Source organism: Budorcas taxicolor, chromosome 23, assembly GCF_023091745.1.
Source record: "Budorcas taxicolor isolate Tak-1 chromosome 23, Takin1.1, whole genome shotgun sequence".
Classification (NCBI taxonomy): Eukaryota; Metazoa; Chordata; class Mammalia; order Artiodactyla; family Bovidae; genus Budorcas; species Budorcas taxicolor.
In genome coordinates, this window is record NC_068932.1 from 12090946 (window position 1) to 12117255 (window position 26310).

Consider the following 26310-nt stretch of genomic DNA (forward strand, 5'->3'; position numbering starts at 1 on the left):
ACAGTATCTGTTCAGTTCGGTTCAGTTGCTCAGTTGTCTCCGACTCTTTGAGACCCCACGGACTGCAGCACACCAGGCCTCCCTGTACATCACCAACTCCTGGAGTTTACTCAAACTCATGTCCATTGAGTCAGTGATGCCCTCCAACCATCTCATCCTCTTTCATCCCCTTCTCCTACTGCCCTCAGTCTTTCTCAGCATCAGGGTCTTTTCCAATGAGTCAGTCCTTCACATCAGGTGGCCAAGGTATTGGGAGTTTCAGCTTCAACCTCAGTCCTTCCAATGAATATTCAGGACTAATTTCCTTTAGGATGGACTGATTGGATCTCCTTGCTGTCCAAGGGATTCTCAAGAGTCTTCTCCAACACCACAGTTCAAAAGCATCAGTTCTTCGGTGCTCAGCTTTCTTTATAGTCCAACTCTCATATCCATACATGACTACTGGAAAAACCATAGCTTTGACTAGACAGACCTTTATTGGCAAAGTAATGTCTCTGCTTTTTAATTTGCTGTCTAAGCTGGTCATAACTTTTCTTCCAAGGAGTAAGCTGCAGTCACCATCTGCAGTGATTTTGGAGCCCCCCAAGATAAAGCCTGTCACTGTTTCCATTGTTTCCCGATCTATTTGCCATAAGCAAAAAAGCCTTAAATCAATATTCTAAGCTTCCAACTTAAAAAATTAGAAAAGAGAACACAATATACCAAATACAAGAGAAAGGAATGAAATAATGAGAACAGAAATAAATACAAACAGAAATGGAAAAACAATAGAGAAAATTAATGATACCGAAAGAAGAGAGTCCCTTGGACAACCAGGAGATAAACCAGTCAATCCTAAAGGAAAATCAACCCTGAATATTCATTGGAAGTACTGATGCTGAAGCTGAAGCCCCAATACTTTGGCTACCTGATTTGAAGAGCCAACTCATTGGAAAAGACCCTGATGCTGGGAAAGACTGAGGGCAAGAGGAGAAGGGGCAACATGCAGACAAATGCACAGTATTATATATCCTACAGTTCTGAGATATAACATATAGAATTGTTATACATGAAAATATTTAAAATAATTAAATGGGGTTTAGAATAGGAAAGCAAGGCTGATTCAATATTTGAAAATTAGTCAATATAATCATTCAAGAGGATGGCATCACTGACTCAATGGACATGAGTTAGAGCAAACTCAGGGAGATAGTGAAGGACAAGAAAGCCTGGTGTGCTGCAGTTGATGGGGTTGCATAGAGTCAAACACAGCTTAGTAAATGATCAATCACAACAATGAGGCCGAGGTATGCTGGTTCTTTGAAAAGAAAAATAAAATTGATAAGCCCTAGTAATAGTGGCAAAGGGGAAAAAAAAAGAGTAAAGAAGCAAACTATTAGTTTCAGGAATGAAACAGGCTATATCACTACAGACTCTATAGACATCAAAAGGATAATAAGGGAATACCATAAATAACTCTACAAAGATAAAACTGACAATTAGATGAAATGTACCAATTTCTCAAAGAGTATAAACTGTTCACAACTGTGAAACTGGTATAAAATATATAACACTAAAAATATGTTACATAGATTATCTGAATTTGTAATTTAAAATTCCTCTAAAAAGAAATCTCCAGAGCCAGATGGTTTGGCTGAAGAATCTGATCACATGTTTAAAGAGCAATTAACACATACTCTATGAAATTTTTCCAGAAAATTAGATAAAGGGGACACTTTCTAACTTGTTCCATGAAATAGGCATTCCTCTGGCATTAAATAAGACAAAGAACAACAAAAAAGAAAACTACAGAGTTATATCCTACATGAAGATAGATGCACAGTATTGAGATACAACAAATAGAATTCAGTTATCCATAATTGAATTTTTATTTATTATAATTGAATATATAATGAATTTTGGGCTCCAAAATCACTGCAGATGGTGATTGCAGCCATGAAATTAGAAGATGCTTACTCCTTGGAAGGAAAGTTATGACCAACCTAGATAGCATATTCAAAAGCAGAGACATTACTTTGCCAACAAAGGTCTGTCTAGTCAAGGCTACGGTTTTTCCAGTGGTCACGTATGGATGTGAGAGTTGGACTGTGAGCTGAGCACCGAAGAACTGATGCTTTTGAACTGTGGTGTTGGGGAAGACTCTTGGACTGCAAGGAGATCCAACCAGTCCATTCTAGAGGAGATCAGTCCTGGGTGTTCTTTGGAAGGACTGATGCTGAAACTGAAACTCCAGTACCTTGGCCACCTCATGTGAAGAGTTGACTCATTGGAAAAGACTCTGATGCTGGGAGGGATTGGGGGCAGTAGGAGAAGGGGACAACATGGCTGGATGGCATCACGGACTCGACAGATGTGAGTTTGAGTGAACTCCAGGAGTTGGTGATGGACAGGGAGGCCTGGTGTGCTGCAATTCATGGGGTCGCAAAGAGTCAGACACGACTGAGCAACTGAACTGAACTGAACTGATACATAAAAATATTTAAAATAATCAAGTGGGGTTTAGAATAGTAAAGCAAGGCTGATTCAATATTTGAAAATCAGTCAATATAATCCATCACATCAACAAGCTAAAGAATTAAAATCATATGATCACATTGATAAAGTATTTGATAAAATTCAGCACGTAGTCATAATAAAAACTATAAAAACTCTCAGAAATCCAGGAATAGCAGGGAATAAACTCAACTTGATAAATAACAGGAAAAGCTTCAGGTTATTATTTTTGCTTCTTCTGATAAACCTGCTATAAACTACAGGGTCTAGTGATACCCTCCTTAGACTTCAGCTGCCAGTCACAAGTTATGACTGGCTATAAATTAGAAGCTTGATAAATTTGCTAGAATGGCTTATAGATCCCAAAGAAGCATTGTACTTACTACATCACTGGTTTACTATAAAGGGATGAAACTTAGGAAGAGCCAGATGGAAGAGGCACACAGGGGAACTGTGCGCAGCTTCCATGCTCCCCGCCCAGTGTACAACTTCTGCTACTCTCCACATGCTCACCAACCTGGAAGCTCTCCAGAGCCCGTTCTCCAGTTTTTATGGAAGCTTCACTACATTGTCATGATTGATTACATCATTGGCCATTGGTGATTGATTCAACCTCCAATCCCTCTCCCCTCCCAGGAGACTGGTGGCAGCATCTCTTTTAAGGACGAAATGCTTAAAAAGCTGATTGGGTGGAAAAACTGGTGAATTGGCAAGCTGCATTGTGAAGAGGAGCTCTGGATCCAGCAGTATTGTTGAATGTAGTTCCTGCATCTCCCAAGTTAGTACCTTTGCTCTCACTTTGGTCAATTTCTCCAAAGATATAGCTCAGTATTTTGCCCCAATATTAGAAGGTTGGCTGGTAGTATTGTGGGAGTCAAATGAGGCCTAGGTTTTGGGACAGAGGAATTCACCTTTTGGGCTTCCCAGTTGGTACTAGTGGTAAAGAACCTGCTTGCCAAGGCAGGAGACACAAGAGACGCAGGTTCAATCCCTGGGTCAGGAAGATCCCCTGATGGAGAGTGTGGAAATCCAGTCCGGTATTTTTGCCTGGAGGATCCCATGGACAGAGGAGCCGGGTAGGCTACAGTCCATCGTGTCTCAGAGTCAGACATAACTATAGCGACTTAGAACACACACACAGTTCACCTTTCAGCATGGTTTTTGTTTAATCCCCGTTTTCATATGGTGTCTTACCTAATCCTCCACCCCGTCGTTGTACCTGCTATTCACAGCAACATAGTGTGTAGCATTTCCACACAGTAAACACCATCCCCCAGCCCCAACCAGTGGAGAAGGGGAGGCTAGTGGCCTCAGAGAAGAGGGAGAACTTTTAGAAAAGTCTCTTTTAAGTTTCAAATCAAGATTTCCCCTGGTGAGATGATTGATTCAGGAACTAAATCCAAAATTAAGCTCTCCACTCTGCTATTGCAACCAGGTACACAGTGGGAAAGGCAGGGCAACTCTGGGGTCAAGGCCATGTTGGCAGAGCTTGGGCCTCTGATCCCCACCGGATCTGAAATCCCACACAAGCCCCGCACACCTAGCTGGAGACAGAGCTGACACAAGGTGAGGCACAAGAACTGGAGAGTCACCGACTAGGGGTAGGGAGAAGACCTTCAGCCACGTAGCTCCTCTAGGAGCCCCACCTGCAGCCACCATATGGAGTGGGGAGGTGGTGGTCCTTCCAGAGGGAGAACTTTTAATGAAATGGATAGACTACTGGAACTATATCACCTACTAAGACTAAATCATGAAGAAATAGACAATCTTAACAGACCAATAGCATTCAAGGAGTTTGAATCAGTAATCAAAAATCTCCCAGCAAAGAAAAGTCTATGAACAAATGATTTTATGGTGAATTCTTCCAAACATTTAAAGAATTAATGTCAATCCTTCTCAAACTCTTTCAAAAGTTGAAGAAAAGAAAATGATTCCAAACTCATTTTACAAGGTCACCATTACCCTGAAAGCAAAGCCAGAAAAAGACAGACCAAGGAAAGAAAACTGCAGGTCACAATCCTTGATGAACAGACACAAAAGTCCTCAACAAAATATTAGCAAACTGAATTCAGTCACATATTAGCATGATCATAAGAAAACATGCACTTTACATGAGAATTTGGAAGTCACCAACCCTGAAAATAATTTCCAGTTTTTTAAGTTTATAAAGCCAAGCAAACTGTAAATTCTACTTCTTGAATATATTAACTGAAGAATTTTTAATGTTCTTTGTAGGCAGGTTACAGTAGAGATTACTCCACAGATGCTGAGACATAAATTAGAAAAATAAAAAGATCCAGACCTTTTAATAGAGTGAGAAAACATTTTACAGCTTTTCACAGATGAGGCCGAGTTCTGACTCACTGTACAGCTGGTTATTGGCTGAGCTGAAGATAAAGCTTTTGCTTCTTAGTTCTTATTCTAGACTTCTTTCAATTCTACCACTTTGAGTCTACAAAAATAAAGTAACAAAAGATCATACAGCAAATGGAATCTAACAGCACATTAAAAAGATCATACACCATAATCAAGTGGGATTTATCCAAGAGATTCAAAGTATCTTCAATATATGAAAATCAACCATTTGTAGTATATGTGATAATGTACATAAGTATATGTACACTACATTAACAAACTAAAGAATAAGAACCATATGATCATCTCAATAGATACAGAAAATGCTTTTGACAAAATTCAGCACCCATTCATGATAAAAACTTTCCCGAAAATGGGCACAGAGGGAGACTTTCTCAATATAATATAATAAAGGCCATATGTGATAAACCCACAGAAAACACCATTCTCAGTGTTGAAAAATTGAAAACATTTCCTCTAAGATCAGGAACAAGACAAGGATATCCACTCTTGCCAGTTTTATTCGACATAGTTTTGGAAGTCCTAGCTATGGCAGTCAGAGAAGCAAAAAAGGCATTCAAGCTGAAAAAGAAGTAAAGCTGTCACTGTTGGCAGATGACATACTATACATAGAAAATCCTAAAGATGTTACCAGAAAACTACTAGAGCTCATCAATGAATTTGGTAAATTTGCAGGATCCGAAATTAATACACAGAAATATCTTGGATTTCTATATACTAAGAACAAAAGATCAGAAAGAGAAATTAAGAAAACAATCCCATTTACCATTGCATTAAAAAGAATAAAATACCTAGGAATAAACCTACCTAAGGAAGTAAAAGAGCTATACTCTGAAATTTATAAAGATACTGATGAAAGAAATTTAAAAAATGACACAGAGAGATATACCATATTATTGGACTGGGAAAATCAATGTTGTGAAAGTGTTATACCACCCAAAGCGATCTATAGTTTCAGTGCAATCCCTACCAAATTACAAATGCCTTTTTTAAATAACAGAATTAGAACAAAAAATTACAGTTTATATGGAAGCACAAAAGATCCCAAATAGCCAAAGCAATCTTAAGAAAGAAAAACAAAGTTTAAGAAATCGGGTTTCCTGACTTCAGACTATACTACACACCTAGTCATCAAAATAGTATGGTACTGGCACAAAAACAGAAATATAGATAAATGAACAGGTAAAAAGCCCAGAGATAAACCCAACAACTATGGTCACCTAATCCACAACAAAGGAGACAGGAATATACAATGGAGAAAAGTCTCTTCAATAAATGTGCAAGGAAAACTGGACAGTTACATGTAAAAGAATGAAATTAGACCACTCCCTAGCACCATACACAAAAATAATCTCAAAATGGATTAAAGACCTAAATGTAAGGCCGGACACTTTAACTCTCAGAGGAAAGCATAGGCAGAACACTAACATAAATTGCAGTAAGAACTTTTTTCATCCATCTCCTAGAGTAATGGAAATAAAAACAAAAATAAATATCTGATATCATTTATATGTGAAACCTTAAAAAAATGGTATAAATGAACTCATTTACAAAGCAGATATAGAGTCACAGATGTAGAAAACAAACTTATGGTCACCAAGAGGGAAAGGGATAAATTGGGATATTGGGATTGACATATACACACTATCATATATATATATATATGTATATATATCTGTGTGAGTGTGTATAAAATGTATATATGTATGTATATATAAAATAGATAGCTTATCAGTACCTGCTGTATAGCACGGGGAGCTCTTCTCAATACTCTATAATGACCTAAATGGGGAAAGAATATAAAAAAGAGTAGATATAGGCATTTGCATAACTGACTTACTTTTCTGTATAGCAGAAAATAACATTGTATATCAACTATACACCAATAAATTAAAAAAAAAAAAGAAGCATAGAAATGTGGAATATAGATATGCCCTAGATGTTATACTTGGAGAAGTCAACGGCACCCCACTCCAGTACTCTTGCCTGGAAAATCCCACGGATGAAGGAGCCTGGTGGGCTGCAGTCCATGGGGTCGCTAAGAGTCGGACACAACTGAGCGACTTCACTTTCACGCATTGGAGAAGGAAATGGCAACCCACTCCAGTATTTTTGCCTGCAGAATCCCAGGGACGGGGGAGCCTGGTGGGCTGCCGTCTATGGGGTCGCACAGAGTCAGACACGACTAACGCGACTTAGCAGCAGCAGCAGCAGCAGCAGATGTTATACTGGACTTCTCTGGTGGTTCAGACAGTAAAGAATCCACCTGCAGTACAGGACACCTGGATTTGATCCCTGGGTTGGAAAGATCCCCTGGAGAAGGGAATGGTTACCCACTCCAGTGTTCTTGCCTGGAGAATCCCATGGACAGACTGGCACACTATAGTCCATGGGGTCACAAAGAGTCAGACATGACTGAGCAACTTTCACGCACAGTCTAAGCACACGTCTTGAAAAAGGTAACTAGGAAGGAAGACAGGGAAGATGGGAGATGCAAATCATGATAGACAGCAATTCTTTAAAATAACAACAAAAATAAATTGTAGAGGAGGAGAGGAGAGTTTTACATACTCTCTTGACTTGGGAGAAAAGAGAAAAATGTCAAACGTCTAGTTCATTATTTATTCATTTATTCAGTAAATATGTCTTAGTAGTTGCTATGTGATTTTGCAGGGCTGAGTCCTGGGAACATGATGGTAAACAAAAAATATATGGACCTACCCTTGCAAGAGCTTACAGTCCAAGACAGGAGACAGATGTTTAGCTTAGCAATCAAAATTGCAAGAGCCATCTTGGAGAAAGTAGAGTGGATGGGAAGATACTTCCCCAAAGAATAATAAAAGATTTACTCAAGGAAGTGGTATTCATCTGAATCAAGGGATGAGTTAAGAGCTACACATTGAAAAGAGTATCCCAGATGAGAAAATCTCTCTGTTTTGACTTCTCTCCTTGACAAGAGAGTCGTCTCTCTTGCTCTCTACAGACTCAACACAATTGGCACATCCTCCTGCTTGGACTTAATCGACATCACTGGCCACTCTTTTTCAATTCTCTCTGCTTTAGCCTCTACTCAACATTCAAATGTTGATAAGCCACACAGATCTCTTCTCTATCTACATTCTCTTACCACTTTATCCAGATCATTAGTTTATTTCCAGGCCTGGTCTCATCACTGAGCTACAAACCTATGTGTCCAACCACATATTTCAAAGCTCTGCCTGTTTGTTAGACATTTCAAACATTAACTGTCTTGCCAGGGGTTGCCCTCCACTTTTCTTCCAACTTCTATGTTGAGTATACAAACTCAAGGGGAGCCAAATTTGATAAGGAGAGAAAGGAAGAATTATTTAAGCTAAGATACAAGAGTGAATAGTATTTAGCTGTGTGTAAAAGGAGACAAATAATACTCCAAGTCAATCATGATCTTTATGTGGTCTCTTAACAACAATTACCCCATAAGGTACAAGTGATTTTTATTTTACTTTTAATATGTAGCCCAAATTTTTACAGAAAAAAATATTGAGTAATCAAGCAATACTGAGTAATCAAGTAATATTTAACAAGAAATATTTACTAATCTGGATTACTAGGAGGGCTTTAGTGATGCCGGTGAAGGTTCCAGGTTTAGAGATTTGCTTTTAGAGACTGGTATTGCTTTTGCAGGTTTCTTCTTCTCCACCTAGTTTGATGACTATAGCCAACAAAATCCTGTAGCAATTTGAATGAGTCACTATGAAAGCAAAGAACAACAAAAAGGCTTGCTAACTTTAAATATTTCTAGGTATATGGCCTTGCCCTCCAGCCAAAAGAATCCATTTTTTACCCAAGCCACATCTTTCACTGACAGCTTTTTGTTGCAGATACAAAGTACAATAATGAAAAGAGTAAATAGTTCAACTCTCTGATTTATAATGACAGTTTTCTGATACAGGGGAAATGAAGAATTGAGCAGATTCTATGAAGTGAAAATTCCCAATTACATTGTTCCATTATATTAATTAAACAGGTGCTAGCTAGTTTTCAGAGTAGCACTTCTGTGACCTTTGTTGTCCAGAATTACTTACGGTTGTTAAGTGCCATCCTCTTCTCAACGAAAGCAGGAATACAAATCTTGACTGAGCCTCTATAAGGTACAAAGTACAACTCTACTTGGATTCCCTTGAGGAGTCACTCACTAATCTTGAGGTACCTCATCTATTTCACCAAATTTCATTTATTAAGAAAAATAATCTGCTTTGGAGGGCCTCCAATATTTATCAAATAGAGTACTGTCAGATTATTTCAAAATCTTAGCCCAATTTACCACTGCCATCCTAGGTCATCGTGCCCCAAAGAAAAATACTTTTACTGGGAACCGTGTACATAAAATAAATGGTCTATATCTTTAGCCTGGTATTTGTGGTCTCCCAGAAACTGGACAATCTCATCCATGGCTTAAACTAATCAAAGTTTGTGACCTCAAAACTTGACACTTTTGACAAAAGTTTACCTCTTAGCTTCAGAATCTAGTAGCGGATCAATTTCTTTTCTTAGTATTTTGCAGGTCCCTCAAAGTCAACATGGCAAACACAGAACTTGCTATCCTCAACGAATCATTCTTTCATTTATATCCTCTGCTTCTTTGAATGAGCATTCACTATCTCAAACCAGAAGCCAAGAAATTATCCTGGAGTCTTTCTTCCTTACTCTTCATATACAGTCCATCAGTAAGTTCTTTGAATTGTTCTACCTAATACATCTAAAATCCTTTCTGCCTCTCTATTAATAGAATTGAGCAGATTCTATGAAGTGAACAATGTAATTGGGAATTTTCACTTGACTCCTGATATTAGAATCTTTCTCTCTACATATTGAATATACTTAGAGTACATAACTGTCCCTATATAATAATGTTTTTTTCTGTGTCTATCTTCTTCAAGGTTATACACTCTTTGAAATTAAGACTATTTATACAACTTTGCACCTTCATCAGTTAAGAGAGTATTTGACATAGTCAAGAAATTGACTCGAATGAATGTATACTTGAAAATATGTGTGAGGTTGATCCGGAAGTTACTTTTACTTCAATAGCTTTCCAACACTATCATCTCTTATTCCAATAGCTTAAGTTGCTTTGGAAATTTAATGTCTAAATCTGGTCTCTTGCCTATGTTCCTTAAGGGCAGTTTTATGACGTTTCCTGTAATAAGGGGCAGGGTTATAATAATGGGAAGAACAGATGTGCGAATGTGAAGATGTTTTTCCTTTGATCACCTTTAGAGTCCCTTTCCAGGCTTCCCAGGTGGTGCTCATGGTGAAAAAGAGAAAAAAAACCCGCCTGCCCAATGCATGAGACATAAGATTTGAGTCAGGAAGATCCCCTGGAGGAAGGCATGGCAATCCACTGCAATATTCTTGTCTGGAGGATCCCCATGGACACAGGAGCCTGAAAGGCTATAGTTCATAGGGTCGCAAAGAGTTGGACATGACTGAAGCGACTTAGCACATAGCACGCATGCACAGAGTCACTGTCAGTCGGTCATGTGTGTGTCTCTGCCAAGTGCCAAGGCAGATGTGTGTTATTATTGATGAGTTATTTCAAACCACTTATCAGGCACCGATTGGGTTTCCTACACATTAATAGGAAAGTAAGAACTAAGTGAGGAAAATGACATGAACCAAATTTTTATCCTCTTGTGAGGGTAAGAACCAACCCCGGGTTTACAATGCACCTGCTTACAAAATTGTACTGCTCTTTATTCCTGTCTTTATACTGGAGATTTGCCAACTGGAGACCTAATTCAGCCTCAGAAGAGAAGACAGTAGCCAAAGGACTGGGAATAGGGAATGTTCCCAACAAAGAGAGGCTTCCAAACTCACAAAACAAAACCAAAACTGCAAATATGAAATGACATAGAATGAAAGAGAAAGTGGCCTGAAGCCTTTGTTTCATCAGGCCAGAAGGTCCATAATTTATTTGTTTAAATTCCATTCTTTTTCTAAGATGGCACATATGAAACCAACTACTGTTGGTGTTAGAAAAGATCTTAGACACCATGCAGTTGCTGTGCTGTGACGTGCTATGATGAGTCACTTAGTCGTATTCAACTCTTTGCAACCCCATGGACTGAAGCCCGCCAGGCTCCTCTGTCCACAGGGATTCTCCAGAAAAGACTACAGGAGTGGGTTGCCATGCCCTCCTCCGGGGAATTTTCCCAACCCAGGGATGGAATCCAGGTCTCCAGCTTTGCAGGCAGATTCTTTACCGACTACCCACTCCAGTACTCTTGTCTGGAAAATCCCATGGATGAAGGAGCCCAGTAGGCTACAGTCCATGGGATCACAAAGAGTCGGACGCGACTGAGCAACTTCACTCACTCACTCTTTACCGACGGAGCTACCAGGGAAGCCCAAGAATACTGTGGAGGGTAGCTTATCTCTCCTCCAGGGAATTATGATCCCCAGTGCCTTTGGGTTCTGATGTGGCACTTCAGGGACCAAGAGAGAGCTCCAGCTTTCTTGCCATGCTTTAACTCAAACAGCAATCCTCTTCTGTTTCATTTGTTTGTTTAATAATGGAATAACATTGAGTGTAAACTGGTGTATCCACTATGGAATACACTATGGAGGTTCCTTAAAAATTAAAAGTAGAACTATGATATGATCCAGCAAGCCCACTCTTCTGCGTATACATAGACAAAACTATAATTCAAAAAGATACATGCACCCCAGGGTTCATTGCAGCACTATTCACAAAAGCCAGGACAATGAAACAACGTAAATATCCATCCACAGATGAATGGATAAAGAAGGTGTGGTGTACACCCACACACAGGAATACTATTCAGCCACAAAAAAGAATGAAATTATGCCATTTGCAGCAATATGGATGGACCTACAGATCATTATACTAAATGAAGTAAGTCAGGTAGAGAAAGACCAATATGAGTTCACTTATACATGAAATTTAAAATATGACACAAATAAATTTATCCATGAAACAGACTCACAGACATAGAGAATAAACTTGTGGTTGCCAAAGGGGAGGGATGTGAGAGAGGAATGGATTGGGAGTTTGGGATTAGTAGACGCAAACTATTACACGTAGGATGGACAATAAAGTCCTACTATATATCATGTAAATATCACAGGAATTACATTCAGTACTCTGATAAACTATAATGAAAAAAAATGAAAAAGAGTGTATATATGCATATGACTGAATCACTTTGCTGTATAGCAGAAATTAACACAATGTTGGAAATCAACTATACATCAATAAAATAAATTTTTTTAAAATGCAATTCCCACACAAGATTTCAGTTGATAGGAATAAAAGAATTGTTTAAAAACTTAAAATACTCTGATTTACACCAAATCCCTTGATTCATAGATGAGGAAAATCATGGACATATTATCCCTGGACATGAATTTTAGAGCCCAGGTATCTGAATTCATACCCTGTCACTGTCTATCTATATCTATATCTGTATATTTGTCCTTTCAGGGCATTAGTCCTGATCTGAGAAATGGGGCTCATATTGGTACATGCCTCACAGAGTTGTTTTGAGGAGTAAACGGGTTAACATATAGAGTATGTCTGCTACTCTAGTCTTCCCTTTTAACTTTTTCATTTATAAAGATCCTTGTGATTACATTGGGCTGAAATAATTCAGGATAATCTCTTTCTTCATATTGGCAAAGACCCCTTTGCCATGTAAGGTGACGTATTCACAGATTCTGGGGATTCCAACATGCACATATTTGGGGGGACCATCACTCTGTGTATTGTAGGGAAGTATGCAAAAATATGCATAATATGCCAAATGGCTTTGTAAAAGAAGGAATGATGTGCACTCCTTATGCCTTACCTAAAGGCAATCATATTTTTCAAAAATACTAGACTAGGCAAACTAAGACATCTCAGACCTGGTTTGGTATGAGGTAGCTGGTTTGGATCACTGCCCTGTGGCATTCCACTGTTCGGTTAGACCAGGTCTAAATGATATAAGGCAAAGAAAGGTGGTGACTGCCTGAGTCTGTGCCATGTAAGAACCCTAAATAATTCAAGATATTTTTCTCATAATGAAACAAAATGATAAATTGCCATCTAATTCACACAATCTGCTTCAGCATGCTTTAAATACCTGTGGGAAATGACCCAATTTTGATCGCCCTCCGTTGACTATTTCACATTAAACTCTTTAGCAGCCAATGACAACAGGCATCATACCAACAGGTGCTTCATCCTCCACTCCTATTTATGTCTCTTTTTCAGCCATTACACCTGGCTGACTTGGAGAGCCTCCAGGGATGGCATCTGTTATCACCATTTCCCTTGAAATCCAGGCCCACAGTTGTTGATCTGCAAATGTTGATGAAAAGTCAACCTGTACTTGTCTCCTAGCTTTGCCACCATATGCACAATCAAATTACCTTTCACATATGGCAGTGAAAGAAATGAAGAAACAGTCAATGCAAAAATATCTTCCTTGGCACCATTGGGGAAGTGAAATATAAAACCTTCCTCCCTATTTCCTTTGTCAAGTCTGAGTGTGATAATTGTTAACATGGAAAGGGGCTTTTTAAAGGATCCCTAGAGGCTCCTTCTCCTGAGCCCACATCTCCGTTGCTAAGATGAAGATTTGTCTTCAAGCATGAGAAACAAGAATGCCTTTGAGGTGATGACGTTTGAAGGAAAGGTGAACAAGAAATAACAAGTAGGGAGATGAGAGATGAAAGCAGGGAAAACAGAAGATGAAGTTATCATCTGTCCATATGTATGATTGAGTGAGTGTATCTGGGAAAAACAACTAGGGGCTGGTCATTAAAAGTGTGAGATAAAAGAAGGAAAGGCTTGTCTTAGTTCCTTTCTGGTTACTAAATGAAAGTTACTAACTAGGCTCAAGAGTCTAGAGCCTGTAGAGACATAATTTATTGAACTTTAGTTGATGAGTCATTATTTATCCAGTAGATGGAAGGAAACAATTCTTGTCATATGTTATGTTTTAGAAAGGAAGCAAACTCTTAACCATTGAGTCTCACTCCAAAGAATCAGTTCTTTTGCCACTAAATTTACATCAACATGGGCACTAAGACCCAGTGGAAAAGATGCTGGTATAAATGAGGGTTAGGCAGTTTTTAAACTTAGTGTATACATTTTCTACTTTTGTAACAAACTACTGCAAGCCTAGTGGTTTGAAATAACTCAGATTTATTATCTCACATACCTGGAGGTCATAGTCTGAAATGAGTTTTATGAGTGCAAAATCAAACTATGAATGAAGCGACATTCCTTCTGGGGCTGCTAAAGGGCAATCTGTTTTCTTGCTTTTCCTTCTAGAGATCATCAGCATTTCTTCACGGTGGCTCCTCCCCCTGTCTTCAGAGTACATTGTTACTCCAACCTCTGCTCCTAGTAGCATATCTCCCTTTTATAACTTAGACCCTCTTGTCTCCTCTAGACAATGCAGGATAATCTCCCCATCTCAAGATCCTTAATTTAGCCACATCTGCAAAGTCTCTTTTCCCAGGTAAGGTTACTGTTCACAGGTTCTGAGGATTAGGATATAGACATCTGTGGGGGGCCATTATTCTGTCTAGAACAGACAGATTTGTCAATAAAGGCTTTATTCCAGAAACTATAAACCCCAAATCTACAGAAGACAGGCAGATAGCAAATGAAAGAAAGAGATCAAAGAATGGTGAAAGGGGAGGTGAGCTAGAGAGTGAATAGAATTCTATGGCTAATTTTTAAAATTCTAATTTAAAAAAATTGTTTTAAATTGTATGTAATTACCATGTGGGTGAGACAAAAGAGGTCTCTGGTTCCTGCTTGCTGATTTGCAGCTATTGATTTAAACAAAGTATTTGCTGTTTTAACAAAATATTCTCTGTTCTTCAAGAACATTTTTTGCTCAAACAAGAGAGACTCCTTCTGTTAAAATAGCCAGGTACAAAGTTACTGTATAACACAAGGAGCTTAGCTTAGTGCTGTGTGACAACCTAGAGGGGTGGAGTAGGGTAGGGAGAGGGAAGGTGGTTCAAGAGGTTCGGGACATAGGTATACTTATGACTGATTCACGCTGTTGTATGGCAGAAACCAACACAACATTGTGAAAGCAATTATCCTTCAATTAAAAATAATTTTAAAAAATAGCCATGTGTTTTCCACAGCCTATCCCACACTGACATGAATATATAAAAGGCTAAAATACAAGAATGCTAAAAAGAAGAATGAGGTTTAGAGCCTGTGTTAGCTGAAGCCCACTGAAGACTAACTGGAAGAAACATGCTAGGAAGGAAGCTGACAATTGCAGAAAATAAAGGGATAAAGAAAAAAAGATGGGGGCCGTGCTCTCAGCAGGCTCAGCAGCGCTCTCTGGCTTGGGGGCAGATGAGAGCCTGCTAAGCAGTCTGCAAGGATTGAGGGCCCATAAGTTTCATAGTAGTATTGTAGCACAATGGCATTACAGCAATAGTTCCAAGGATACAGGCGAAGAGTAGCAAGGCCGTGTTTCTGTTGGACTTTATCTTAGAGAGTTTCTGCCAGCTCCTGAAGTTTGGTGCGTGTGCATGGGGGTAGGGGAGTGAAGTGTGGTACATAACTTTGTACAGATGTGCTGAATATTCAATCATGGTCAGAACTTAATTCATCATCATTTATGGAATTCTGGGTTAGCAGACACTCTGAAGTCTGCGCCCAAATCAGAATATATGTCAAAGTTTTATAAAGATTTAGGTCAAAGATCATCAAGAAATGATCCTGGGAGATAACATAGTGTTTAACAGATGTAATAGATGTCTAGCAGGGAGGAGCAAAAAAGATGTAGAATTGGTCAAGAAGGACAACTGGGGCAGCTCATGCATGAGGGGAGCAGCAGAATTCACTTAGAATTCATATGGGAGCGGGGGAGAACACATCTTTTATTTAAAACCCAAAGTAAGCAAATAAACAAATACATGAACTCTTGGTTATGAAGAAAAAGGCGCTATGCTTGTGTAGAGGGGAGACATTGAGACAAAGAAAGATAAAGTTACTTGCACACAAAACATAACAGAAATGTGCATGTGTGAGAGAGTAAAAGATAGAGACAAAGAAGAGGAGAGAGTGGCATGCTGAGAGAAAAGGACGCAGAGAGAGGGAACAAGAAGGAGACAGAGAGACAAAGACAGAGAAACAGCTTTAGTGAATGATTTGTATTCAGTAAGGGGTAAAATTATAACTTAGCTGTTTCTGTTGTTCTATGCCACTGCCTTCCAACAAGTTCTGTCAGTCATTTTCTTGCCTCTGGATGACATCTCGAAAACATAAAAGAGCTTTTCCTGTCACTCTCACGTATAAGGAAATAGCCTTAATAGAAACCACCTCCATTTAGTCCGGCCTAATATCAAAGCCTGCTTCCTTGTGTAAGTCATCTTTTCCCTGCCATTTTGCATCTTGGATGGATTGAGGCTTGGAGAGCTGCAGTGGGGAGAGTAGCTGGACCAACTTTTGCACTTGGCTTTGTTCTCATTCTTCTCTCTACGAGGTAGGCTCTGGTTTTTCCAGGGCTCCAGGGGAAAGGGATGAGGATGAAAAGATTTACTTACTGGTGTGGTTGCCCCTGGGTTTCCATGGTAGCTCAGCTGGTAAAGAATCTGCCTGCAATGCTGGAGACCCTGGTTCAATTCCTGGGCTGGGAAGATTTCCTGGAGAAGGGATAGGCTGCCCACTCCAGTATCCTTGGGCTTCCCTAGTGGCTCAGCTGGTAAAGAATCTGCCTGCAGTGTGGGAGACCTGGGTTTGACCCTTAGGTTGGGAAGATCCCCTAGAGGAGGGCATGGCAACCCATTCCAGTATTCCTTCCTGGAGAAATCCCCGTGGATAGAGGAGCCTGGAGGCCTATAGTTCAAGAAGTCACAGAGTCAGACATGGCTGAATGACTAAGTACAGCACAGTGGTTGCCCCTGACACTGGTGGAGAGTGAGAGAGAGCCACCCTCCTCCCTTTCCTCTCTCTCTCATTCAACTTTTCTCAGTAGAACTCATGTGAAAAATTCAGAAACCTCCATTCCTGTCCACTTCTCACCTGCTGTTCCCTTGTCACAGTAGATTCCACCTCTGCCACCTTCAGCCAGCTGCTCATGCCTTTCTGCCAAGCCTAGCATCCAGAGGTTTATCCCACAAATATTCTCCATCATGGGGTCCCCATACTCACCAGGAGATCCTTTTGAGCAGGATCTTTCAAGATGAGTCATGTTCAGCTCCTACATCAATTTATATCTGGTCCATGTCTAGGCGAACAGACCATTTTGAATGCAGACCTGTGTCTTTGCTACTACAAACAGTTCTCCTTAAGCTTCTTCCTTTATAATATTTAGGTATAAATCATGTTCCTGAATATCATCAGGTACAGGTCAAGCTCTCCAAGTGGTTTCCTAAAACATTCCTCAGGTGATATTGACGTCCCTGGTGGCTCAGACGGTAAAGCGTCTGTCTACAATGCTGGAGACCTGGGTTCAATCTCTGGGTCGGGAAGATCCACTGGAGAAGGAAATGGCAATCCACTCCAGTGCTATTGGCTGGAAAATCCCATGAACAGAGGAGCCTGATAGGTTACAGTCCATGGGGTCGCAAAATGTGAGGCCACAGTTAAATCCCCTTCTACTCTTCTCTTCCAGACCCTCCAAGGACTTTAACTACCTGAGATAACCCAGCATGAGCTATTCATCTACTAGCACAAACCTTGCATATTTCATGAACAGTGGGGGAGTTCTGAGGATCAGACTTGGCAATTGTCCCTGCTTTTTTGAGCCTCTATAATTTTAGTGTTTTATTCCATGACCTCTCACTTCCATTGCCTCCAAGTTCACTAATTCAGATCACATACCTCCAGTCTCACTTTGAGGATGAGCAAGGGTGTATTACAATCAGACAAAAGCAGATGACAGAAAAACAACTGGTGTTCCCAGGATTTCAGAAGTCTCTAGTGGGGTTTTGCTTATGGGCCGACAGGCAGTGTACAGAGATGAGTTTGGTCCTTGTCCTGTTTTACATGAGGACCAGCTTTGTTAGACTGGGTTTCTCCCTGTTGGACAAGGTTTTATACTTTCTGATATGTCAGGGCCTTGCAGGTTCATGCGTTAAAGCCACAGGAGAATAGCTCATACCACTCAGGCTCACCCAAGGCTGATTTGTAAATCAGAAAATCAGTTTGCTAATTTGCAGTGATTCAGATTTGGCTACCATTTGTTTTGAGTATGCTACGTGTCAAACGTTGAGCTGGAGGCCTTCTTACCCATGATCCCATTTAATCCTCCTGTCGGTGGTCAGTAGATGTTCCCAGAGGGAAGCCAATTTAGAAAAATGAAAAAAAGTTTAAAGAGTATCCTGGAAATATGATTTCAAGGCAAAAAGAACTAGATGACCTGTGGAGGGAATCTTGTAATAGAAGCGTGCTCTTGAATCCCTTCTCTTATATACACCTGCTTATGGAGCCAGTCTCAGTAAGGAAACTCAAACTCTGTTCCATTGGTAGTGATGGACTCCCACTGAACAATGCTTTCTCCAATTCTGTTCAACATTTTATGCTGACACTTTTTACCTCCCTACAACATCTTATTCCCTAACTTACAATCAGAGTGCCTCTGCAGAAGGAATCTAGGCTCAGACATACAAGTTACATAGTAGAATGTCCCCTATCTCCTAAATAGATGCAAATTCTTTCTTGAATCTGACTTATTTCACTTTACACAATGGCAAACTTGATAACATGCCTCTAGAATAAATCCCTGGAGATTTCCACTCCTGCGCTGAGAGTATAGAGTGTCCTTGGTGTCCTCTTGGTGACTCTAGGCATGGTATGAAGGAGGGGCACAGACAGAAGAGACTCAAACTTTTAATGTTGTAATCATGTAAAGAGACCTTCCCTTATAAACTTATGCATTTACATTTGGTATTTCAAATTAGTTATTTAAGCATTTATGCAGTTGTATGCACTTGGTACAAGGAAATGAAAAAGTCACTCCTCTCAAAGAACTCATTGTCCACTGAAGAACACAGACTCATAAAGAAATAATTTCAACGCAGTGAGCTAAAGGTTAATTGAAGTATAAACATGGTACCACCAGAGAATCAAGGTTTAGAAAGTTGTATGTACATGGTCAGGGAAGGTCTCACAACTAAGGTGGCATGTGAGCAGTTTTAAATGGAGAACAGAAATTCATTGGACAGGAAGAGGAGCAGTGAAGGCAGATTTGAGAAGGATGTTTAGGTGAGGGCATTTCAAGCAGAAAGAAAAGAAGCACAACAGCCGAGTAGTTTTGAGAAATGATAGGCTATACTCGGTATGCCTAGAGCAACTTATATGAGTGGAAATAAGGATGAAAGTTAGGCAGAGTCAAATCAAAACTGTCTCCTATTGTTACTATTTTAAGTTTGAACTGCATTCAGTAGCCACTGGTGAAAAATTTAAGTAACATAATGTCAAGAACATATTTATGTTTTTCAGTTCAGTTGCTCAGTTGTGTCTGACTCTTTGCAACCCCATGGACTGCAGCACTCCAGGCTTCCCTAAAAGAGGTTTAACAGTATGATTTATGGAAGTTACTTTGTTCTGTAACTCTTATGGAAGATTAATATATGAATGATGATATTTCTTTTAGGGAAGTATATTATTCTATCCCAGTATTTTAAATTTTATAATAATATTGTAAATAATTATTTTGCAGGGTATTTTCTCCCTTTTTCCTAGTCTTTCCTGATTTGTCAAAAAATGAATATATAGTATATAGCTCTGATGTGGTGGGAATAGGACGGAATCTGGAGTCAGTAAATTGGCTCTGAGACTACTCTACCTCTTTCTATTATTATTATTTGTTATCAGTTGGCCATACCACAAAGCTTGTGGGATTTTAGTTCCCCAATCAGGGGCAAACCCAGACCCTCAATAGTGAGAGCACATAGTTCTAACCACTGGACTGCCAAGGAATTCCCTCTTTTTATTTCTAGCTTTGTAACCTCACACATTTAACTTCTCTGAGACTCAATTTCCTCATTAGTGAAATAAAGATATTGTTACCCATCTTCTAGTTTCTTGCAAGGATTAAATTACAAGAAAGTGAGACAGCCCTTGGACCTAAAATCTCCCCTAGGACTCATCCCTAGGGATTGCTGCTGCTGCTAAGTCGCTTCAGTTGTGTTCAACTCTGTGCGACTCCATAGACGGTAGCCCACCAGGCTCCCCGTCCCTGGGATTCTCCAGGCAAGAACACTGGAGTGGGTTGCCATTTCCTTCTCCAATGCATGAAAGTGAAAAGTGAAAGTGAAGTCGCTCAGTCGTGTCCGACTCTTCGCGACTCCATGGACTGCAGCCAACCAGGCTCCTCCGTCCATGGGATTTTCCAGGCAAGGGTACCGGAGTGGGGTGCCATTGCCTTCTCCGTCCCTAGGGATTACAGTTTATGAAATCTGAGATACATTTAGATGGTATTTAACAGACACTGCTGATCCTATACTGGCAAACTTATTTTTCTGCCTTTTCTGGATGGTAGCATTGAGTTTCAGAGAATGGAAACTAGTGATGGAGCTAAAACTAAAGTCTGGATTCCAAAATTTCACACTTTTATAATTCAGACACAATCCTATGGAATGGACTCATTCAAAATTAAAACTTATATGAAAGTGGATATGGAAACATACTGACTTGCTATTTAAGTAAGAGAAACTCCTTGATGGTTAGAAGATAATATGTATTCTAACCTTCCCCTCTGAATGAAAAAAATTAGATCTCTTCCTTACTCACCACAAACTATACTATAACCTGATAACCAGTTCTGGTGTCATCCACTGATAAAGATGGGTTTTCCGGATTAAAGAAAAATCTTGACTGAATGATAATCTCACTAAAGAGAAATATATGCATTCCTGTCTTAAACCATATGTGCTAAAGAAAAAATTGTCATAGGTATTTTTTCTTGAGTTTTCAGGAGCAATACTATAAATAAATCTGTCCACATATGTAGGAAAACAAAGGAGAAAAACTTTTGGAAAAAGTGAAGAGTCTCACATATTAAAAACAGCCTCTGTTTTTTAATTGATTAACATTCCAAGCTTAAATTGAATAGAATAAGTGAGTCTAAATAAAACCATTCAGATGGAAATGGGGAAATTTCATTGTTAGAACTGTAACAAAAATTCAAAGTAAGAAGTCCCATTTCAGAGGAAATGGTAGGTTAGATAATCAGATTGATCCCCTTGCTGAAGAAAAATGAAAAATACTGAATAAAATGTAACTTTTGAAAAACTCATAAAGAGAATAGAACAGTAGAGAAGGTAGCAAGATATTAGCAGTTAAAATACTAAGGAAAGGCATGAAATCCTAAAGCTAAGTGAAGCACTCAAGCTGCTTTTGTTGCCATAGCATCTACCAAACTTGGCACAATTAAACTCCAGATTCAACAGGGTTATACAATAAAAAAGAAAGCAGTCGAACCTCAAGCTTTCCCATGTTAGACAGACCAGTAGGAGACCCTTCTAATATTAAGATGGAACCTCAGAAAAGTAACCTCTCAGATAAAGATGAACCAGAGTTAAATGTGTGCCCAATTGATGAAAAGATACTCAAGATCACTAATTATTAGAGAAATGCAAATCAAAACTACATCAAGGTATCACTTCATACCAGTCAGAAGGACCATCATTAAAACGTCTACAAATAACAAGTACTGGAGAGTATGTGGAGAAAATAGAAACCTCCTTCACTGCTGGTGGGAACGTAAATTGGTGCAGTCACTACGGAAAACAATATGGAGGGTCCTCAAAAATACTAAAAGTAGAGATGCCCTATGATCCAGTAATCTCACTCCTGGGTATATATCCTGATAAAATTCTAATTAAAAAATATGCATGCCCCCCTATGTTTGTAGCAGCACTATTCACAATAGGCAAAACATAAAAACCAACCAAACGTCTATCAACAGATGAACTGATAAGAAGATGTGATATGCATACACACACACACACACACGGAATACCACTCAGCCATAAAAATAAATGAAATAATGCCTTTTGTGGCAATGTGAATGGACCTAGAGACTACCATACTAAGTGAAGTAAGTCAAAAAGAGAAAGATAAATACCATACACATCACTTATGTGAAAAGTGAAGTTGCTCAGTCATGTCCGACTCTTTGCAACCCCATGGACTGCAGCCTACCAGGCTCCTCTGCCCATGGGGTTTTCCAGGCAACAGTATTGAAGTGGGGTGCCATTGCCTTCTCCACACATCGCTTATATGTGGTATCTAATATACAACACAAATGAACTTATCTACAAAACAGAAACAGACTCACAGACATTGAGAACAGACTTGTGGTTTCCTAGGGGAAAGTGGAGCGGGAGAGGGATGGACTGAGAGTTTGGGATTAGCAGATGCAAACTATTTATATAGAAAGAATAAACAACAAGGTCCTACCGTGTAGCATAGGGAACGACATTCAATATCCTGTGATAAACCATAATGGAAAAGAATATGAAAAGAATGTGTGTATATATATATACATTTTATATATATATATATATATATATATATATAAAACTAAATCACTTTGCTCTAAAGCAGAAATTAACACAATATTTTAAATCAACTATACTTTAGTAAAAGGTTTAAAAAATATATGCCTTATTTACTCCCACCCATTTCCAAAAGGAATTCTAAATAAAGATGTACTGCAGAGAGGGATAAAGAACTACAACCTGAAACAAACAAAAACACTAGAAGAGAAAAAAAAAAAATCCTACTGTTAGAGACAGCTATTTTCTGAAAATTGAGCTGAATGCCATCTCCATTCTACCTCTGTAATTTGAAGTCCATGGCCTTTCCTATTATGTAGGTTAGCATATATCAGACATTCTGTATCTGCAGATTCACATCTATAAATCCTAAAACTTGGTCATAAAGAAAAAGCCCTCAAAACTTGATTCTAGAGTAGAAGTGTCTCCAGTCACCTTCCAGAAGTGAAAACACATGCTCTCTGGAGGAGTCTTCCTACTAAGCCTCTGAGTACCATTACAAATAACAGTTTTCAAGAACTAAGAGTAAATGAAGAAATGGATTACAAATGACAACGAGGAAACATTTCGGGGGTCACAGAAATATTGTCTCTTGACTGCAATGACTACATTATGCATATGTCTATGTGTCAAAATTCATCAACTCTGCATCTTAACCTATGAAGTTTATTATATGTCAGTTCTCTCTCTCTCTTTTAGCCACTAAGTCGTGTCCAGCTCTTCTGACACCATGGACTGTAGCCTGCCAGGCTTCTCTGTCCATGGGATTCTCCATGCAAGAATACTGGAGTGGGTTGCCATTTCCTTCCCTAGCTCAGTAAAGATTAAAAAGCAACCACAGCAAAAGCCCAAAAACAGATATAGAAGACAAAGGGGTTGCAGAGAACAAGTGAGAGAATTATTTGGTCACAGTAAGTTACCCATCACTGGAAAGATTTATTTTTAAAAAGTATGAATGAAAATCCTTTAGGCATTTTAAAGACAGTTATATTCAAAAGACTAAATGGCATGCCATCTCAGGTTCTTTATCTCTGTGATTTGGAATCTGTGACAATTATCATAGAAGATAACAAGCATTCTAACTTCTTCCCATCTGAGTGAAAAAAAAATAAAATGAGACATTGACACATCCCAGACATTCTGTATCCCAGATAAGAGATTGCCCATGAATAAACATTTTTAAAATACCAGCTATTTTATGATTCTGCTATACTTCCTGCTCATATAATTCCACATGACTCTTCCAGTCCTCTTTTAAAGTAAATGAAAGCAAGTGAACATGTTAGTAGCTCAGTCATGTCCAACTCTTTTAATGATAACAGTCAATTATTTGAGTAACTTGAGCTGTTTTTTTAAATGCTTACTTCTCTTATAAAACAGGAAAAATGTGATACTTGTCAATCAGGGGATCAATAAACTTGAAAGACCATGTGTATAATCAACCGCAGTTCACTTATTTATGTCCTCTTTTTAATTAAAGCAATGTTTTACTTCAGAAATAACATCCTATGAAATAGTGCTTCTTTTGAATTTATATATTTTGGTATAAAGATAATTATAATTCAATGTAGAAAACATTAAATTCAGTAGTTACAATTTATAAATAATCTTCAATTGTTCCTATTTTCAATATTTTAGAAATAATGTTTGATTCAGTTGCTCAGTTGTGTCTGACTCTGCAAACCCATGGACTGCAGCATGCCAGGTCCCCCTGTCCATCACCAACTCCTGGAGCTGGCTCAAACTCATGTCCATCGAATTGGTGATGCCCTCCAACCATCTCAGCCTCTGTCATCCCCTTGACCTCCCACTTTCAATTTTTCCCAGCATCAGGGTCTTTTCCAAAGAGTCAGTTCTTTGCATCAGGTGGCCGAAGTATTGGAGTTTCAGCTTCAACATCAGTCCTTCCAGTGAGTATTCAGGACTGATTTCCTTTAGGATTAACTTGTTGAATCTCCTTGCAGTCCAAGGGAACTTCAAGAGTCTTCTCCAACACCACAGTTCAAAAGCATCAATTCCTCGGCACTCAGCTTTTTTCATGGTCCAAATCTCACATCCATATATGACTATTGGAAAAACTATAGCTTGGACTAGATATATCTTTGTTGGCAAAGTAATGGCTCTGCTTTTGAATATGCTGTCTAGATTGGTCATAGCTTTTATTCCAAGGAGCAAGCATCTTTTAATTTCATGGCTACAGTCACGATCTCCAGTGATTTTGGAAACCAAGAAAAGAAAGTCTATCACTGTTTCCATTGTTCCCCCATCTATTTCCCATGAACTGATGGGACCAGATGCCATGAACTTAGTTTTCTGAATGTTGAATTTTAAGCCATTTTTTTTTCACTCTCCTTTTTGACTTTCAACAAGAGGCTGTTTAGTTACTCTTTCCTTTTGGCCTTAAGGATGGTGTCATCTGTGTATCTGAGGTTACTGATATTTCTCCTAGAAATCTTGATTTCAGCTTGTGCTTCACCCAGCCTGGCATTTTGCATGAAGCAGGGTGACAATAAACAGCCTTGATGCCCTCCTTTCCCAAGTTGGAAACAGTTCATAGTTCCATGTCTGGTTCTAACTGTTGCTTCTTGACCTGCAAACAGGTTTCTCAGGAGGCATAAGGTGGTCTGGTATTTCTATCTCTTTAAGAATTTTCCACAGTTTGTTTGATCCACACAATCAAAGGCTTTAGCGTTGTCAATGAAGCACAAGTAGATGTTTTTCTGAAATTCTCTTGCTTTTTTTATGATTCAACAGATGTTGGCAATTTGATCTCTAGTTCCTCTGCCTTTTCTAAATCCAGATTAAACATCTGGAAGTTCTCAGTTAATGTACTGTCAAAGCCTAGCTTGGAGAATTTTGAGCATTGCTTTGCTAGTGTGTGAGATGACTGCAATTGTGCGATAGCTTGAGCATTTTTGGGATTGCCTTTCTTTGGGATTGGAATGAAAACTGACCTTTTCCAGTCCTGTGGCCACTGCTGAATTTTCCAAATTTGCTGGCATATTGACTGCAACACTTTCACGGTATTTGAAATAGCTTTTAGGATTTGAAATAGCTCAGCTGGAATTCCATCGCCTCCACTAGGTTTGTTTATAGTGATGCTTCCTAAGGACGACTTGGCACTCCATGATGTCTGGCTCTAGGTGAGTGATCACACCATTGTGGTCATCTAGGTCATGAAGATCTTTTTTGTATAGTTCTGTGTATTCTTGTGCCTCTTCTTAATATCTTCTGCTTCTGTTAGGTCCATACTATCTCTGTCCTTTATTGAGCCCATGTTTGCATGAAATGTTCCCTTGGCGTATCTAATTTTTCCTGAAGAGATCTCTAGTCTTTCCCATTCCAGTGTTTTCTTCTATTTATCTATGTTGTTTACTTAGGAAGGCTTTCTTATCTATCCATGCTGTTCTTTGGAACTCTGCATTCGGATGGATATATCTTTCCTTTTCTCCTTTACCTTTCACTTCTCTTTTTTTTCTCAACTATTTGTAAAGCCTCCTCAGACAACCAGAAGTAATGTTAGCCTTTGTTTAAATTTTTGGTCTTGTAGTAGTGACGTGTTACACTGTAAGTTTTAAGAAGAAATCATATTGCAGTGTTCTTGAAACACACACATATGCCCAGATTATACAGTTCATGCCTCTTCACAATGGCAGAAAAGTTAATAAATATACCATACATTTGAATACAAAAATAAAACTCCAATGCTTTATTCTCTCTTTTATCACATTTTGGAATTCCAAATAAACATTTTAAAACTTTCCAAAACTGAAGCAGGAATAAATAGAAAATCTTAACAGACCTATCACAAGCACGGAAATTGAAACTGTAATCAGAAATCTTCCAGCAAACAAAAGCCCAGGTCCAGACGGCTTCACAGCTGAGTTCTACCAAAAATTTAGAGAAGAG